The following is a 19,013-nucleotide window of genomic DNA, read 5'->3' on the forward strand; positions in this document are numbered from 1 at the left end:
TCCGTCGGCTTTTTGGTTCCATTTGATGCCACTGTGCCCAGGTATCCACTGCATTTTCATGCTCTGTCCAGCAGAGCAGGTAAGGTGGTGAAGGTATGATATGTCACAGGCTGCGATTGGACGGGGGAAAAATCTACTTCTCCTTAATATAATTTGCGGAGCTCCCTTGGAGTGCGTGAAGATGCTACACTGGTGCGGCACATGGCGCAGGTTGTAAACGATTGCTTCGTTAAGGGCATAAAGCTCAGCCGCTGTCTAAGATGTTTGTTGCTCCAGGCGAAATGAAAGCATTTCACCAGTTAGTGTTATGTGCAGTCCAGAGGAAGAGCTTTGCACGGTTGATGAACCATCAGTAAACATAAATTTTCTTGCTGAATGCGCCCTATACATGTAGTCTAAAACGGTGCGGAGGATTTCTGATTGGAGCGTAGTCATTTTAGGGCCAATTCCTGCGATACCACATTGAATTTGTAGGTGAGCAAGGTTCCATGGACGGAAATGTGGCGGCATTATCTGTGATTGCTGTGTTGTAACAGACAGCGATATGTAACAGGCAGCGGTATGCTATGAATCGTTTTGGCGAATCCGGAGCTACTGCACTTGGAGGCGATACGATTTAGAAAGTGATATCTTGCGTATAGCAGACGCCTCGAGTTCACTCGAAGAGTTTCCTGTTGTCTATTTACATCAAAAGGCAAACAACGTGTTTCTGCTACGGTTGCAACGCTCTAAGATCCATTCGGAAGTCCATTACAGGTGCGTGGGTTGTTGTTTCCGGCCGCCTTAACGCTTTTCTTGCTTCTTGCTTATCTCAGATATTTTATGCAGGATAGGGAGGCTGTAACGGAGCACTCCATCCACATAGCTTTCGTGCAGCGTAGTCATTGAATGGCAATCACTGCCCGAGCGCGAACCTGTAAGACATTTAAAAATCCGAGCTGCCGAAGAAATGCGGCTCCGTATCCGTTTGACTTGGGGTGACCAGGTCAGGTTGCGGCCTATTAAAACTCTTAGAAATTTTCGAACTCGTGCATATGAAAGTATGCGCCCGCCTAATATCCGCGCAAGGAAACTGAAATTGGCAACACGATCACTCATATCAGTAAATACAACAGTTGCGAGAGCTGGTTTAGGTTTAAGTCTCTAAAAATGATGCAACGATTAATTTTCAGCTTTTTATGTAGTTGGGTCGGCGTCGTGTGAACATTTGAGCTTTGTCACAGCTCAGTAATCCCTATATTTTACGCTGTTAGAGAAGTAGGGATGAAAAGTATAAGTTGACGTACCCAAGCAATGCTAGGCTCAGTCTTATTGTTTCCTCCGACACAGCCTAATGCACATAAAAGCGTACGCAACTATTACAAGGCAGATGCGTTTTGGTTGTGGGCTAGGATAGTACGCACTTCAACCCGGAAACATGGAAGTACAAGATTATTTGGAAATGGTTTAGATATAACCTATTATTTCATGCGCGGAATGTGCAAGATACGTGTGAAGCCAGGTTTGACGATATTTTAAGACTGCTCGGTATAAAGAATAATTCGAAATATTTGAGTACGACATAAGCTGCGGCAACATATTAAGGGCACGATTTCGTAATCATTATTGATAATTTGTGCGTTGCATATGATTCGTATATTTTTTAATGATAATATATATTTTTAATGATAATATATATATATATTGATATATATATTTTTTAATGATAATTCGTTACCCGCCGTGGTGGCTCAGTGGCTAAGGCATTGTGCTGCTGAGCACGAGGACGCGGGTTCGATTCACGGCCCTGGTGGCCGCTTTTCTGATGGAGGCGAAAAGCAAAAAAGCCCGTGTGTACGAGATTTCGGCGCACGTTAAAGATCCCCACGTGGTCAAAATTAATCCAGAGCCCTCCACTACGGCGCGCCGGCGTTGCGTCGGCGCGTTAAACCCTACCCCCAACTGGAGTCTCACCACAATGCACTCTTGTTTTCGCACACCATGCCAGCGACAAAGCGGATTCGGCGAATGATAGCAACGTACATAATGTAATCTGTTACCTGCACTGTGGCATGTTGTCTGCGAATATGTTATCTGTTATCTGCATTGATGTTATCTATCTGTTACCTGCGCTGTGGCACTGCGCAGTGCAGAGCGTCATGCTTGCATTGCGTTATGCCCTAGTGAAGACCGAACCTTTGAGCCGAATCGCACGCTCAACATCGTCGTTCACTGACATTTCATTTTTGGCTGCATGAATCGGTCAGTCAAGCGCACTATAGTGAAACTGAACCCCAGGATTGTCTTACCATCCCTTCCTAAAGAAAGTTGAGAGAAGCGCGAAAGTTTCTTGGCATCAAAACTGCGTCAGAAGTGCCTCAATACCTTCGACAAAAGTGTATCCAACCTTCTGTGAAAGTGCGTTCAATCGATCATCAAACCTTCAAAGAGCCAAATAGCAAACGGAGAACGAACCCATGCAACGATTCTTCGTGCACTAGAGATTTCGACGCACGTTGACGATCCCCAGTTGGTCAAAATTAATCCAGAGCCCTCTACTACGGCGCTCCTTATCACCTGTGTAGCGTCGGCGCGCTAAAGGGACCCTGCAACACTTTGAATGAGCGCTTTCACTCTTTCCTTCACGTCTGGAAGCACTGCGAAAGCTATAGTTGTCGCCAGCACGGAGCGGCACTGCGTGATTTGCTCGTCGCACCAGATACGTATGCCTTCCATTTGTGCTTTGTTTTTGTGGCTTCTTTTTTAAAGTTGCAATAGAAAAGTGTTCATTGCTGATACTGAAGGACAACGTACCGGCCAACAGCCGCTACATGGCCTCAGGGACGTAATTTGAGCCGTCGAAGAATTCCAAGACCGGGAAAGAAAGCAAAACATTTTGAGCGAGTCTACAAGTTATCTAAATGGCATAGAGCACTAATTTTTGGTTGAGGTGCTTTGTGACCCGCTAACCTAAGTACTGCGTGTTCTGGGTGACTACGTTCTGCAAGTATTTAAGATTTCAAAAAAAAAAAAAAAAGTTGAAGAAGGTATTGCAGGGTCTCTTTAAACCTCATAATCAATAAACAATTTTTCGCGCACTGAGTAAATGCATCTACGAACGATTTAAATGTATACGTGGTTTGTGAGGTAAAGGTATACTATTGTACCCCTTCTTCATAATCATGCGTTTCTCGTCTTATCTAGAACCGTTCGTTTTTCGCGATTTTCAAATGACCGTTTTGACACAATGAAAACCTGTTTAAAAGCACGTGCCGTGTGTCCGGAGATCTTATCAGAGCTTTTCGGTCGACCAACCGGTCTATCCGGGGATGCAATAGTTAGCGTTCGCTTTAAGAATTGGCTGACGATTACGATGCTTCTTAATGTAAAATTTGAGCGCAGCGCGAACTGCAGTCTTGTCGATGACGGCGCATACCTGTTGCGTCTCAAGAAGTTATCGCCTCATCAGCGAACGCACGACGGCGCACGCTTTACTCTGGCGTTCTCTCGTAACATGTTTACGTGAGAACCCCGCCGGGGAGCATGTTTCCCGCCGCCTCGGTACAGTAACCTCGGTAGAGTAGCCTCAGCATACCGCCCTCACTCTCACTCTTTCACCATACTTCCCTTCTCCGCTTTCCTGCTCGCGCTATCTCGTCTCTCTTCGGCGTCATTTTCGTTCACCAAGTTACAACGACGCCGACGGCGACGCGAAACCACATGAGTGGGCGCTTGAGACCTGCGCTCTAAAATAAACAATTTGGAGTTTAACGCGCAAAGCTGCGCCATGGCTATGAGGCGCGTCGTAGTGGAGGGCTCCAATTCATTTTTGATCACAAGGGGAACTTTAAAGTGCGCCGAAATCGCGGCACACGGGCGTTTTCGCTTCCCTCCTCCCACTGAAAAGCAGCCACCGCGACCGGAATCGAACCCGCCTCCTCGAGCTCAGAACCGCAACGCCTTATCCACTGAGCCACCGCGGCGGGTCGGAGAAGGCCGTCGCCAGTGACGTCTCTGTCAAAGTTCCAAAACCTTAGGCTATGTTCAGACTACCAACGCAAAAGCCTGGACGTAAAAAAAAAAAGAAGAAAACGACATGTCACGAAGTTCGGTTGGCTTAGACGTTAGATTACGTCATTCTTTAAAGTTATAATGACAGTTGCGGCAGCGGTCTGAACCCAGCCTTACCCATTCTAAAGCGAATCGTCGTCACTTACAAACGTACTCACTTTGATTTCAATAATAGCTCCCTCGAAATGTCGTTGCACATCCGCATCGGCTGAAATGATGGCCTAAAATGACAAGAAGTAGCTCAGTCACCATTTCGCTTCCACTGGACGGAACGCGCGTAAAAAAAAAAAAAAAAAAAAAAAAACTTTAAAGTGAAAAACGCTCGCTGGCGTTTACTCTCGCGCACAGGCTAAACGTTTGCGTGCATCATAGGTCGACGAGTGGGCTGCATTGTTTACCTCGCTCGTTGCAGCTGTGCCCGGACTCCCAGCTTGCGCAACTGTTCAGTCAGCCGCCCATGCAGGGGGACGCGGATGCAAAATAAAGTGGGCTATACTCGCAATAAATTTGCCCGCCCCGTATCTCCTTGTTGCGGACCCGTGTTTTCCGCCGCGGGCTGCTCAACTTTTACGGCGATCGCTTTCGATGGTCGGGCGTGACGCGGGTGCAGCTGCGGCAGCGCGGCGAGCTCGATATCCAGAAATACTCTTTTCAAGCACCGCTATCGCTACGCGAAAGGAAGGCGCACGCGTAGGACGTCAAGCCGCGGGAGAAATACAGCTCGGCCACAATGCGGAGGCCCGGCGCCTCCGTGTAGGAGGCATCATTTCTCTCTCTCTCTCTCTCTCTCTCTCTCTCTCTCTCGGCGGCGCGTATACAATACTCGGAGCAGACCGCGGGTTGTATGCGTATCAAACGTTTTCGGACTTGCGTGGGCGTGCGCGGCCGTGTGTGCATTGGTGTAGCTGTTAATCCTGTAAAATACGGAATAGGGCAGGTTTCTTAGGTACCTCTCATAACAGTGATACTGTTGGTTTATGCCTTTTCATTGCGTAAGGGTATTTAAGGCAAAGAGCGCCGGAGTAAATTATTTTCGGTCTTCGCGAGATACAGACCTGACGTAAACATAAATGCTCCCAAAAGTGGAGGGGAACAAATTCGCCCAGACAGCCAGGTAGCCGAATTTGTAAGGCAGCACCCGATACGTAATCGGAACGCGTGGGTTTGGTACCCACTCTGGACGCGCGTTTTTCCCCAATTTCTTTCCTTACATGAAATGTAGAAGAGGTAATCAAGGAAGTAGTCCGTCATTTTTTCATGTGGAAATATAAAAAAATATTGAAATTTATTCTATATATTTATTCTACGAAAATACCCGAAATCCCATTTATAATGCATAAAGATGTCATAAATAGATTATTTGCGTGATAAAAAATCTTCATAATGAAATATGACAAACCCTTGAAAATGAAAAAAAAAATGCGGTAGCAGGATTTGAACCCGGGTTAGGCTTATTTGCTTCGCAGGTGCGGAACTACTACACTACGAGACATTTTTTTTCTTTAATGCTTGAAAATTTTAGAAAACTTTAGAAGACAAGACACGTAACACTCAATAGAAACACTGACTGACAGAAAAGGGCAAGCGGTCCTGTGCGATTAAATTGAAGGCCACCAGCACGTGGACATAGCTTCAAACATGCCCCTAGATGGCCCCATGCGTCACTTGGCTGTGCTGACTAGGAAACGCCTATACGCCGCCCGATGATGATGATGCGTTCCTGTAGTGACCGCGCCATCATCGCCACCATCAGCGTCATCGGCGCAAAAAATGGGGCAAACACCAAAAATGGAACGCCACAAATGCTTTTTCTTTGCCCTTTCCCCCCGCTTATTTGTTTCAAAGTGGGCAACAACAAACCCAGCTCTCAGTAATCGGCGATTCAACCTCCGCAATTCAGGATTGGTGAGAAAACGATTTTTGATTGCCCGATATCATTCACTGCCGGCCATTTGTTAAGGAATCATGGAGACCCATCAGCGGCAAAAGATCGACCTGTATTTCGTGCTGGCGCATTTAATGTCGTAAGGAGAGGCGTAATTGCAGAAAAAAAAATATGAACAGACTCCCGAAGGGAATTGTCTGTGCCTAACCATTATTTTCGGGTGCTCATCTGCTCACCCACGTATCTACGTATGTTTGTGTAAGAGCCCCTCAGGCCTAGGGCCTTTTTATTGAATGGCCTCTCCTTAAATCATAGATCCTTAGTTAAATAAAACGCCCCAGGATCTTTGCGGCTCGCGAGTACCTACGGCGCACATCGTGTCACGCTTAATGGACGGACGGACAGATAGATGGAGCGATTAGACTGACAGTGCTTCGCATTACAATTTGTTATTTTAATAACGTACATACATGGCCGCACGTTTTTCGCGTGCACGTGGTGAATCATTAGGCGGTTGTTGTTGATGACGATGATCTAAAACAAGGGGGAGAGAGTTAAAAGCTAACACGGAAGAAGGCAATTCTCGCTCCCAGTTATGAGAAACTCAAAGAAGAAAACGTGGCACAAACAAGACGTGGACTAATAAAACAAGATAAGACACACACAGGCACATAAGATGAGATAAGACAGATAGAGATATTCTTATCAATTGTCTTCTTCGTCCACGTCTAGTTTGCGTCATGTTTTCTTCTTTCTTCGAGTATGTACCAACTAGCTCAGCAGTAAGTTTTGTTAAATACTAACGAGACACCCAACGTCCATAAATTCAACAAAAGACGAACACGCAAAACGTGATCGCTATTTCGTGAGATGATAATGACCCAGTTAACACGGGACACCGCCGTACTCTGAGGGAAAAGGAAAGGGAGAGTTTGAGGTATTAACGCCCTCGTAATCTTCCGGGGTAGATTTTGTGCCCGGGCAGCTTTCGTGCGACGGAGAGTACCCAGAAAGAAAATTCTGGCACATTCACTGCGAGGACCGTAAAGCTTCTTTTTGCACAGAATGTGACATTTCTTTTGTGCCGTTTTATATCTGACCTTTCCTTGTTCTGTTCTCTTTTTTGCTCTGTGCTCAACGTGTTAATAGAGTGAACACTAGAGCTCAAATGTCTTGGACCTTTAGCAAAGGGTGAGCCCCCGCCATTCCACAAAGCCCGTAGGAGTCGCCGGGCGAATCTCATTACCCAGTCGTTGCGATGTATCAGTGCTCTCATCCAACACGTTTCAGCTTAGCGCCGCTTCTGCTCCAAGTCAAGACGTCACGCGTTGCGAATAAAGAAGAACAATCCTTTAAGCTCTACTCGACGAGCGAGGCGGCGAGTGCCTTCGAGATCCCACCGGGTCATTGACACCGAGATGAAGACCGAAGTCAAAGGAACATTGACACGTCAGAATTACACGTCAGGTTCCGCATTTCTTAATTCGTTTATTTATTATTGCCATAAATTGTTTCTGAAGCTTCCGATACGCGGTGTGTCAACTTTGGAAAGACGGACGAAATGAAAGAATTTTGAAGGCGTTGAGATGTTTAGGGGTTTCGGATAACGGTTTCATTTCAAGTATGGAGAAAGGAGAAACAACAGAACCTGTCCTCGTTATCGCTTCGGGCTAGGGAGCCAGCCGCGGTATAAAATAATAATAATGGTAATGAACGTGAGAAGAATGTGGCGTAAGAGGAATCCATAAGTCATGAGTGAAAATGATAATACTTATAACAAAAGGAGGAAGAGACCCTCCAGAGGAGCGCTCATAAATTCTTATTACGATAAAAGCTGTCACCCGCCGCAAACGAAGCCGGAGGAAGGGAGAAAAAAAGCCACACTTTCTTTCACAGCCTTCGCGTTGGCTTCTCCACACCCCTGGACGCTGCCTTGGCCGTTTGCTTCACCACTAAAAAATCGATCTTCTGATGGCTGCGCCGCCATCGCAGCCTCAAGTGTTTTTTTTTTTCTTTGTCACTGTCTTCTCTTTTGCGTTCGGTCTACTATAAATCTTAACCAGTCATTTCTTCCCGCTTTCTGGGAAAATGCGATACTCTGCCGTCTCTCCCGTATCTAGACTGGCCCTCCAATTGAGTGACGTTATCATGGACGCGAACGGAGGAGCCGCCCTAGTTTCGATATCACTACGTTTTTCGATATGTCGCGATGAATCAATCATGGATGCTCGAAACGGAACCGTTTAAAGGGACCTGAAGACAATGTACAAGTTTCGTTCATTGAAGAGACTGCTTTGGCCTTACAAGAATGATGCATACTTAATCGTGAACTTCAATCAAATAATTGAGATATTAAATAAAACATATGAATTGTTGAAGCAATGGCGACTTTCGTAGCTACATTCGGCCTATTTTTCTATGACGTCGAAGAATATTGTTTGTGGGATTGGCGGCAGTCTTCTTAAGCCATCGCCGAGAAACGTGAATGGGCGATTGTAGCGGGGCCTTTAGTTCCGTTTGCTTCTACCACTTGAATGCTAACGGGCAGATAATGCACTGGTGAATCAGTTTTTAGTGTCGGACCAAATTACGCCACTCCTGCCCATATCACATTACACGAGCGCGAAACGTTGAATTATTCAATATTTTATTACATTTTGTCGCCCAAGAAAACGTCTGTCGTGGCTGAAATAGGGCTGAGTGGGTTACCAAAGTTGTTTCAAATTGATCAAAGTTGCGTTTTGCCTCCACGGCCTCTTTAAAGGGACCCTGCAATGCTTTCGAGAAGCGCTTTCACTCTTTCCTTCGCGTCTGGAACCACTGCGAAAGCAATAGTTATCGCCAGCACGGGACGGCACTGCGTGATTTGCTCGTCGCATGAGATACGCCTTCCGTTTCTGCTTTGTTTTTGTGGCTTTATTCTGAAGTTGCTATCGAAAAGCGTTCATTGCTGCAACTCAAGGAAAACCGGCCGACAGCCGCTACATGGCCTCCGTGACGTAATTCGGGCGGTCGAAGAAAGTCAAGCCCAGGAAAGAGCGAACAATCTGTTTAACGAGTTTACAAGTTACCTGATGGGCATAGAGCTGTAATTTTTGGTCGAGGTACTTCGCGACTCCCTAATCTAACTACTGGGTTCTGCAAGCATTTAAGATTGCAAAAATGGTTGAAAAAAGTGTTGCAGGGTCCCTTTAAGCCCCAAATGCCAAAGTATCAGCTGTGTCCAAGCTGCTGTGAACGAAACGTTTTTTTTTTGTGTGTGTGTTTGCGAACTATCTGTCGAAATCCCCTTCCCCAATTCTTGCACGCAATCACTATACATGCACGCAAAAAAAAAAAATAATACCAGAGAACTGCCAAATGTCCCAACACACAGTCATCAGTGATGTCGTTCATACACAAAAAACTATTTCTCATCACAGAATACACCTCGAACACATTAGATGATGAAGACAATTTCAAAACATAAATGAGCAAAATTATGTTAATTGGAATACGTGTCGCATTACTGTTAAAAAAGCATAAACCCAGCCGCCATATCAAAATTTAGGCTACTATTTCTAAAAGCATTGTCTCGGGGAAACCTGTCTATGTGGCTGCAATCGTTGGCGGTCTTGCAGGTATAGAAGCGGAAGTAGTGTTACATGAGGTATCGAAAAAGAGTATAAAATATCGTTCGAATGCATCCGCTGTAGCAGGCATGCAAAATTTTATATAACGTATTACGTAGGAAAAGTGTTTAGTCGAAGTTCGAAAACTACGTTTCCTTTCGTGGTCGAACCCGTTCACAGCAGTGGTGCGCAGAAAACGCGTAGAAATAAACTGCTGCCGGTCACATATACCGTTCCGTGGAGACGCAGTCTATCAGAAACTAGACAAAGTGAAATTCCTTAGGACGAATACTGTTTTCCCGATTGAGCCAGTCTATGCTTCGCATCACTAAAAAAAAAAAAACTACTGGAATTTTTCTCCTAATTCATAAGCAAGCTTGTAAGACGTCTACCCACGTACAAGCAACACTTATTCTTGAAAGAAGACCTCACTCAAGCAAAAAAATCACCCCAGCAAACATTTTTTAAACATTTTTCGAAGGGACACAAAAAGTAAGACCGGAGTCGGTCTACATAGATAGGTTTCCATGCATAATTTTTTCACGGGTACTCTGCGGCTTCGGTACTCTGGTACTCTACGGGTACTCTACAGGTACTCTACAGGTACTCTACGGGTACTCTGGGGTACTACGGTACTCTGGGTACTCTACGGGTACTCTGGTACTCTACAGCTTCGGTACTCTACGGGTACTCTTCTGCGGCTTCGTACACCAATGTTTGTACACCATTCTAGTAACACGTTCCTGTCCACAGTTACGTCACTCGAAGGCCTAAACTAACATTGTCATGTGTTTGCTACAGCGCAGGTTTTGCTGTTTCCTCAAATCACCTGTCCGCTCACTATTCTGTAATTGCTTCTTTTAATACATGAATTGCATTTTTTCAGCCTCGCCGAACGCACTGTTTTTTTTTCAATTATCGTACCAATGACGTCTTTTCACGTGGTGTGTCTGAGGGCTATCGAAAATGTTATATGCCCTTTCCATTGCTTTGTCGTTTTTTGAACCTTCGATTCCCGCTTGTGTAAAGTACTTGTGAGTGCCTTTTTCTGAATTATTGTAATAATGCAGTATTTTTTCGTGGCATGTCTTCAGCTATTTGAAATGTATATATGCGTTCTCTTATAACTTGCTTTCTTGCTTGCTGATAAGTACTTCTTGTGACTGCCTTTTTGTACACCCCCCCCCCCCCCCACTGTAATGCCGCAAGGCGCTGTGGGTACTAAATAAAAAAAAAATAAATGAAGCGCATAAATAACCCGAGGAGAGAACCCCAGAGACGGATGAAACCTAAGCAACAGACTTCGCTCTTACAGCGATCAAGAAAAAAGTTGGAGAATAGTCATTCAGAAATTACCGGTTTCTGACGAAGGGAGACACCTCCACGGTATTGAAGAACTGGGGATTTTGTATAGTAGGAAGGAAGGAAGGAAGGAAGGAAGGAAGGAAGGAAGGAAGGAAGGAAGGAAGGAAGGAAGGAAGGAAGGAAGGAAGGAAGGAAGGAAAGTTAACCTGGCTAGAACTTAGTTTGCTATCATGCACGCAGGAAAAGCAAAATAGGCAAAAAAGAGAAAGGAAAGAAAGAAGAAAAATTGGAGCAGTCAAGTATGCCCGGCGCTGAAGCAATAAACGTTCAAGTTCAGTGATTTTCACTGAAGGCTTTCAGTATATAGTCTGGAGTTACGCCCATAGAAAGCATAAGAGTTCCTTAGTCGCCTTCTGAGCGGATGACAGAGAAGGCCGGTTGGACAGAATCTTCTCCTCTGAAAATGGCCGCCGAGAGTCCAGGTTCCTCAGTGCTGACGACAGTTTCTTTACTGTAATAGGCGGGTAACACGGCAGGAATCTGGCTTACGCAATATTTGCTCCTCGAACTTATGCGAAAGGACTACAGCTACTTCCTTTGCCAACTGGGTACCTGAAAACAATATCTACGTATAGGATGCCAGGGTGAGACTGAACGCGACACGTCACACAAATCATATTCGACGCGTGAATAGGATGCGCCCGGAATATACGCGGCGCTCCGCGGAGCGGACTGGTATACAGATCAATTGAGGCCCCCTCGAACTTCCTTACCTTGTTAGAAAATCTCGCATGCATGGACGTCCTTGAAATGCGAAAATTTTTGATCGATTGATTGCACGGTTTAACGCGCCGACGCAACGCAGGCGATGAGGCGCGCCGTAGTGGAGGGCTCCAGAGTAATTTTGACCTCCTGGGGATCTTTATCGTGCGCCGAAATCTCGTAAACACGTGCACACGTGTTGCGAAAGCCTCCTCCATTAAAACAGCACTACGGATGGGACTCAATTTCGTGACCTTGTGCTCAGGAGCTCAATGGGTTAGGCGTTGCAACTGCACCAACCGGGCACGTTTATCTTCACCTGAACGTCGAGAAAGCTACAAACTGCTCGTTGCTTGCGTTGAAAAATATCAATTGGTCCTTACCGTTTCCTTAAAGGCTGCCGAGCAAGCGCTTCTTCTCAGCAATTGGAGCAATCTCCTGCTTGTTCACCTGATATGTGGAGAGTTGGCAGGCTTCAAGGATAGCACTTGCATTCGACGAGTGTTTGAAACTTTTACGTGCTTCCGAAAACACAGTTCAGTATTTATCGCTGTTCTTCGCTCATATATCCGTATTCGAATTCAAAGTTACGGACCACCTGTTTCTTCGTGAGAACTGGAGTGTAACTCCTCCGGTTCCAACCGGCCCAAAGCGGTGGCTCAGTGGCAAAGACGATGTGCTGCTCAGCACGTGTAACGGTATCGATCGCGGCCTCAGCGGCCGTTTTTCTGATGAAGGCGAGAAACGGAAAACGCCCCAGCGTCGGAATTCCTGTGCACGTTGAAGCTACCCAGGTGGTCTAAATTAAGTCGTATAATCCGCCGCTATTGCGCGCCTCATAGCAGAGTTGTATAGCTTGAGCACGTAAAACCGTACTTGAAGAACAACGGACATTCCATTTTCTCCGACCTTTTATTCGTCGCGCGAAAGAAAGACGAAACTGCCGGACTCCTCTAAGCAAAAATGAATTCGCTGTACGTGTTTTATTACGAGCTCTTTTCAACTACGATTTTACTTCTCGCATTCCATTGTTCGCTTAACAGCATTCTCGCGCGCTTACCTCTCTATATATGCGGGCCCGCATACTTCCTCTATCCGGCAGCCCACCGAGATGGGACGTTGTGAAAATTACTGCTCCGCGCTACCTTTAATGGGTCATTAAAATAACTCTTCGTCCGCTTTCACTTCTCTATTGAGCGCAAGGGGAGAAAAAGCGGTATACCCAAGCCCGCTAAGCGTTCTGACAAATGAATCCCCGCAGCCCCGCGTCGCGGAATCTGCGAATGAAAAGCCGATTCGGAGTGCTCTCGCGCGAAGATTGTGCGGCTGGAACGCATAAATGGAAGCGCCGTTATGCAAACGTGTTAAATATATATATATATATATATATATATATATATATATATATATATATATATATATATATATATATATATATATATATATATATATATATATATATATATATATATATATATATATATATATATATAGTCCGGGTGGCGCTGACTACCACGCCCAAGCGCAGGAAACAAAAATACCTTAACATAAATTACCCAGAAGGGAAAATAGCCCCGCCGGTAGCGTAGTGGTCATCGCACCAGACGCGTATTCTGGAGGTCGTGGGTTCGGATCCCACCCGGCGGGCATTCTTTCTCCACTTTCTTTCTGTTTTTCCAAATTCTTCGTCTGTTTCAATGATCTACCACGTCCTCCCCTTTGCTTTCCGAGGTTTTCTTGACTGTTAACCCTTATTTCTGTCTTTATTCAAAGAGCCCCGCATTTCCCATTCTGATTCGCTATATATAAACTGTGTGTGCGTGTGTGTGGGTGTGTGTGTGTGAGAGAGAGAGAGAGAGAGAGAGAGAGAGAGAAGAGAGAGAGAGAGAGAGAGAGAGAGAGAGAGAGAGAGAGAGAGAGAGAGAGAGAGAGAGAGAGAGAGAGAGAGAGAGAGAGAGGCCAAGGCAGCGACAGAAATCGCGGCGCCTGCCTTCCCCTTTCGGCCGTCTCCTCATTGCCTTCTCCGGTTCCCATTTGCTCACACGCGGGGCCCGCATCGGTCAGCGCGGCGATCCGTACGCCCTGACAGCCAGACCGACCCCGGTCTTCCATTCCGCACCCCGGGGGGGACCCGGCTTCGCGCTGATGAGCGTCGTAATTAAGGCGCCAGCTTTCGCCAGTCACGTCGTCTGCGCGGAGCCACTGGATCGCGGCGCCTAACTAGGGTTCGCGCCTCGGTCCGAGATGTGATACGAATGTTCGCTGCCGCGCGCCTTGTCGTCGTTGTAACCGTTGTTACTGATGGTAGGACACGAGCACTGCAGGCTGCGAAAAAAAAAAGATAATTTAGAGCCCTTCCACCAATGTGAGGATGGCGGACTATCGAAGTTTTATTGGTGGTTAACTATATTGAGCAAAGTATGATTACTTACTACAGTTAAATCTGGATGTAACCAATTCCTGAATTTTACGAAGTTTTTTTAAAATTCCCCTTCGTCAGCCACATTGAAACCCATGCGTTTGCGGTCCCTATATAACAAATGCGTTGGGATGGTTCACCTTGATGTAACAAATTAGCTACGCTAATGAGTCATTGTTTTCTGTACTTTTTCGGGAAACTCGGCCGGAGAAATGCAATAATTTAGCGAACTTTGCCCGCACCGCAAATAACCGTGCGTTGCCAGTGAGAGTACAGTGTCGGTTAAGTGCTAGGCCTGCCTGTCGGCGTGTATTGTGCATCTTCACTGCTCTCTGTGGTTCTCAGGCACGTACCCAGGATTTTTTTTCGGGGGGGGGGGGCCCAACCCAAGGTAACTTTTCTATGCAAATTACGGGAGAGGGCGAGGGTACCCGCCGTTACTAGTTAAACACGTTGAACGCCCAGCGTTTATCATAAATGCGCGTAAACCTGCATAGAGAAATGAAATTAATTGTATCCGCCCTTGTGATGCAGGCAAAAAGCGAAAACACTCGTATGTTCGAGATTTCTGCGCACGTTAAAGATCCCTACGCGAAGTTTGCAAAATTAAACAAAGAACGGCCGTAATTAAAATATTTACAGGAATAAATACGCGTACTGCACAGTAACTATACATTTCCGGAGCATCCCACTCGTTATACGCAATCGAAGTCGGCAGAAACGATAGGCACTCGAGAGTTCAGATCTCCATGGCAAACCTCTTGTGCTTCCATATTTTTCTCCAAACAAAACCTGTGGTTACTAGTTATGAAGGAAGGAAACAAAATGCTAGGTAAATCGGAGATGTCATGCGCCTAATTCCGTGTGTGATTCCCCTAAACAGCCTCCGAGTTCGACGTTTAACCGTCTGCCATTCAAAGCACCAATGATTCAGGTTTGGGAAATTGCAGTATCGAGATGCACTGGACTGCAGTAAATGTAGATAAAAAAACGGTGGCAAGCGCCAGCGCGTCAGCGCTTACCTCTGGCTGTTTTGTAAAGAACCTTGTTTGTCGCTTCCTCGGCGTCGCAGCTGGCTTGTCCTGCAAGGCGGGAATGAGTTTCTCCTCTGTCCTCTCGTTCGGCCCGTTTGTGAAGTAAACTCGTTGCTCTCTGCCGACACCTTGACGATACTCCGACATCGCGAGACTAAGCTATCATATGTACCCGGGGTTTTATAACCTCTCTAATACAAAGACACAGTTCGCAGTCCAATTTTGAAGCGAAATTGCTCTCGGCCAAAAGTCTGGTTGGTGTCCGTCTAGATGTCCGGCCCGGGTTCATTTTCACCGATCGCCCGCTGCACACCCGTCTCTCTCATGTTGACCATTGGCCACCTTGACTCCTTGCCCTTCCCCGCTGAAGCCCGGTGTTCTCGAGGTCTGTTCATAGGAATGCAGCTCGGGGTTCGTAAATCCACCAGTAAAGTTTGGTTCGTTGTTGAGGTGGGTGGTGTCGTCGTGGAGGATGGTGAAGGACCCGATGATGAGACGAGGCAAGTAGATGATGAAGAAAAAGTCTATTTACACTTATTTACAGGAGACGACGAAGCATGGACATAAGCTAACAGAAGACAATGAAAACTGGATTACAATTAAAAGGTGCCGCAGCACACAAAAAAGGTATCGCGGCATGATCCCCGATGGGGGCCCGGGGGCCAAAACGGGCGCCGAACCGCCGCGCGGTTGGCGAGAAATTCGTGGGGCTCTGCGCCCAGAAACTGCCACGAGAGCAAGTCTTGATGCTACCGCTCTTGGCCGCAGCTCCGGACAAACTCAGCAAAATTGCGCATGCAGTCGCAAGCGAAGCAGCCTCCACACAGCAACACACGTACCAATTAGGATTTTGACCCCCGCTCCCCCCTGTCCGCCGCCCCAAAAAGTCGGGAGGAAACGAGCCTTCCCAAAAGCCGCGTAGAAGGTTGCCGGCAAGGCCGTCTCAAAGGGCTGCCACTCCGCCGACGGCTTGGGGGACACGGCAAAGCGACGAGAAGGGAGGAGGGTCATCGCCCCGACGGGGTCCACCGGCGCTGGCATCACTACACCGCCGTTGTGCATAGCAGCTATAACCACAATGGCTGTCAATCAACAGTGCCGCTGTCACTGCCTTTAGTTGTCCAAAGGAAAGCCGCCGGTGTGGGGTCTCTTGCCGCCGTACAACTGAGATGCGCGCCTTCACTTTGTCACCCTGCCGTCGCCGGGCTTGGTAACGTTGTTGCGCTTCCTTTTTGAGCGATCCTTAGCCCCGTTTACATTGACCCGACGGGGGCGCGTTGAGTCGAAATAAACAGGTTTTTTGGACTCGACCCCCCCATGTATAAGCGGACGGGGTGGGTCAGAGAGCCGTCGCGGCGAGTCCAGTCAACTCGGAGGCAGGGGGTGGGTTAGCTCGCTCGTCGGGCTGAGTCGGCGGTCCGCGGGGAGCAGAATACCGTATTTGCGCGGTTCTAACGCGCCCCAATCGTAACGCGCGGGTAACTTCGCGCAGAAAAATTCGGAAAAAAAAAGTGACACTGACGGTACTGCGCAAATGGAAAAGACATGACACCACGTACCTGGAAGAGGGAGATTTTATTTGGCGTATGCACCTCATGGAAGCCAATAATGAATTGTGCTTCTTAAGGTTGCTTATCCAGCTGCTGCTGGAAATAAAGTTATAGCGGGGAACACTGAAGTTGCTTGCGATTTCAAGTGCCTTGATCTTCATAATTCTAAGCGTTAGGGGCTAAGCAGAAGCGCAAAAAAATGTGCAACAGCTGACCAGGGTATGCGGCATGCCATTGAGGAATCAGTGCGCCGAAATTCACTCACGTGATGTTGACGGATTGTTTTTATTGGATTGAGTTGGATTTTGCGGGTACTTCGTGTCCGTTGCGCATGGCAATGCTGCTGGCCGCTTTAAAGCCTATTTCGGTTTTGAGCCCGATTGTAACGCGCACACAAATATCTACCTTTTAGCAAAAGAGGGTGCGCGTTAGAATCGTGAAAATACGGTATCCCCTTTTCCGTGAACCCCGCCGCTCCCCTCATCTCGATTCTTTGGACGGGGCGCATATAAACTCGGACGCGTCGAGGTAAGCTGAACCCGCCACTCAACTCACCCCGTCCCCGTCGCGCTGACTGTGGCACAAGACTTTTGTACTCCCACGGTAGCTTTCCCTAAGCGGGCGTAATGTTAGAGGCGCCGGATGGTGGGGTCAAGCATCCCCTCGCGCCACTTCGCTCGTCGCCATCCGGTTCCAAGCCCTTCTGTCACCTTGGCTTGTTCGGCGGACGCTGCACACGTGCGCGAGCCGGACGTTGGAAGGCATTGCGTAGAGAAACCCTACAGAGCGTTTCTCTGCGGCAAGAAGACTTCTTACCCTTCTTACCGACAAAAGCAAAAGCAGCATTTCCACGAAAACTAGTGAAAAACGCGCTGTGAGTTCGGTTCAGGGAAGGAATTCATTTCGTTGAGCCACAAACACCAGGCATGGGCGATAGTATCGGCCGACACCACGGCGCGCTAGGATGGAGGGATTTGTTGAATGTTTAAAGACAAAAATTTTCTTCCCCACCAAAACATATGCGACCCGAGCCGCTGAAACTGCCACCCTGGCGAAACAGGCGATAAGTACTGCCGTCGAGAGAACGGAAGCACCGATTGCAGACGAACAGGGTAAAGGGGGTGCAGGGAATTGCAAGTGGCCGGCCGGCAGCAGAGCACGAAGCCAGTGTACAGCGGTACTGGCTTCCGCGTAAACGGAGCAAACATACCTCGCCTGTTATTTGTTTTTTTTTTAATCCCACGTTGACCACCAAATGAGATATCTTTTTTTTTTCTAAATGAACCTAATCCACAAACCAAAACTAAGTCAGATAAAACTGCACTGCCAAGAAAATCCCGGCAACTTTCCCCTAAAAAATGTGGCAAATAAATAGTTGAGACAATTCCCTGCAAACTTATACGCAGATCTTACTTCGTGTGGAAAATGAGCCAGACCCTGCTGTGGCATGGATCAAAATGAGCCAAATTCATTTGCCCAATTGGATTTCGCGTTTGGTGTGACGTTTAGGCTGTTTTGTGCGTTTTTGCATCAATTTTTTTTTTTTTTTTTGCTTTTGAGAGCTGGCTTATCATGAGTTCAGAGAGCAATGAGGAGATCGGCAAATGATCTGACGCCACACGTCTACAATAACGTGAACGGAAGCGGAAGTGAACGAAATGAAACTGAGAGGTGTGATACTATCATTTTATCTCGTCTCCCTCGTCCTTACGGAGTAAATCTGGTTATTATTATTGTTATTACTCCCATATCTCCCATATACGTACCTAACAAATTAGCTGCCTCTTACAAGCCATGGCAAGCCATGGAAGATGATATGAGCAGGCTTCTTGTAAAGCGTTTTGGAAATTTATGGCAAGTCAATGAAGAGCTTCATTAGTGTTTTCAGGCGTGTCCAAAAAAGTACCCTACGGAGCCATTCATAAAGAGCTGCTAATGCTGCCAAGAGGACTCACCGGCTCTTGATGTATAGTTTTACTGTTTTTTAAGCTCTGTTGCGTGTTTATTGCCTTTTTTGCTTAAAACTCTATCGTACCGTTCTTGAAATTCGATTCCAATAAAGTTTTCATAAGAATGCCGCACCAATTTGTCTGTTTCAACTGAGTACAAGCCAAATCTGAACTTATCCTAATATTGGTCAAATTCTCCGCATAATTCTTAATTACTTGTCACTATAGATTTCCCCTAGCTGACATGTGAAACATGTCATTTAATAGTTTTGACAGCACTGCATTTAGGTCCGGTTCCAAACTTTCGTTTTTTCCCCCTCAAATTCGCCTTAGGTGGATTTGGCTCATTTCGAAAAAAAAAACGCCTCAAATAGCTATCAAGCCCAGGATTTGTATGGCGCCGCTTTAGAATGTGTGCGAGGGAAGAGGAGAGGTGGCGCGGGGAAGG

The 19,013-nt window shown here is 46.8% G+C and overlaps 1 protein-coding gene and 1 non-coding gene across 6 annotated transcripts in view; one reads left to right on the forward strand and one right to left on the reverse strand.

Moving 5' to 3' along the window:
- Positions 1 to 19,013, reverse strand: part of LOC144145170 (solute carrier family 35 member G1-like) — a 103,005-nt gene that overhangs the window by 34,087 nt on the left and 49,905 nt on the right. The window contains exon 1 of one of the 5 annotated variants that reach the window (XM_077676681.1): positions 4,209 to 4,331. The exons of the other annotated variants lie outside the window; for them this stretch is intronic. The gene's annotated coding sequence lies outside the window, so the exon portion shown is untranslated. Of the gene's footprint in view, positions 1 to 4,208; positions 4,332 to 19,013 lie in introns of those variants that run through there. 5 annotated transcript variants of the gene reach the window in all.
- Positions 13,188 to 13,260, forward strand: Trnat-cgu (transfer RNA threonine (anticodon CGU)). The gene has a single exon. It is a non-coding gene; the product is annotated as a tRNA-Thr (tRNA).

Source organism: Haemaphysalis longicornis, unplaced genomic scaffold, assembly GCF_048455015.1.
Source record: "Haemaphysalis longicornis isolate Haplotype H1 unplaced genomic scaffold, Haemaphysalis longicornis Haplotype H1 scaffold_7, whole genome shotgun sequence".
NCBI classification, from domain to species: domain Eukaryota; kingdom Metazoa; phylum Arthropoda; class Arachnida; order Ixodida; family Ixodidae; genus Haemaphysalis; species Haemaphysalis longicornis.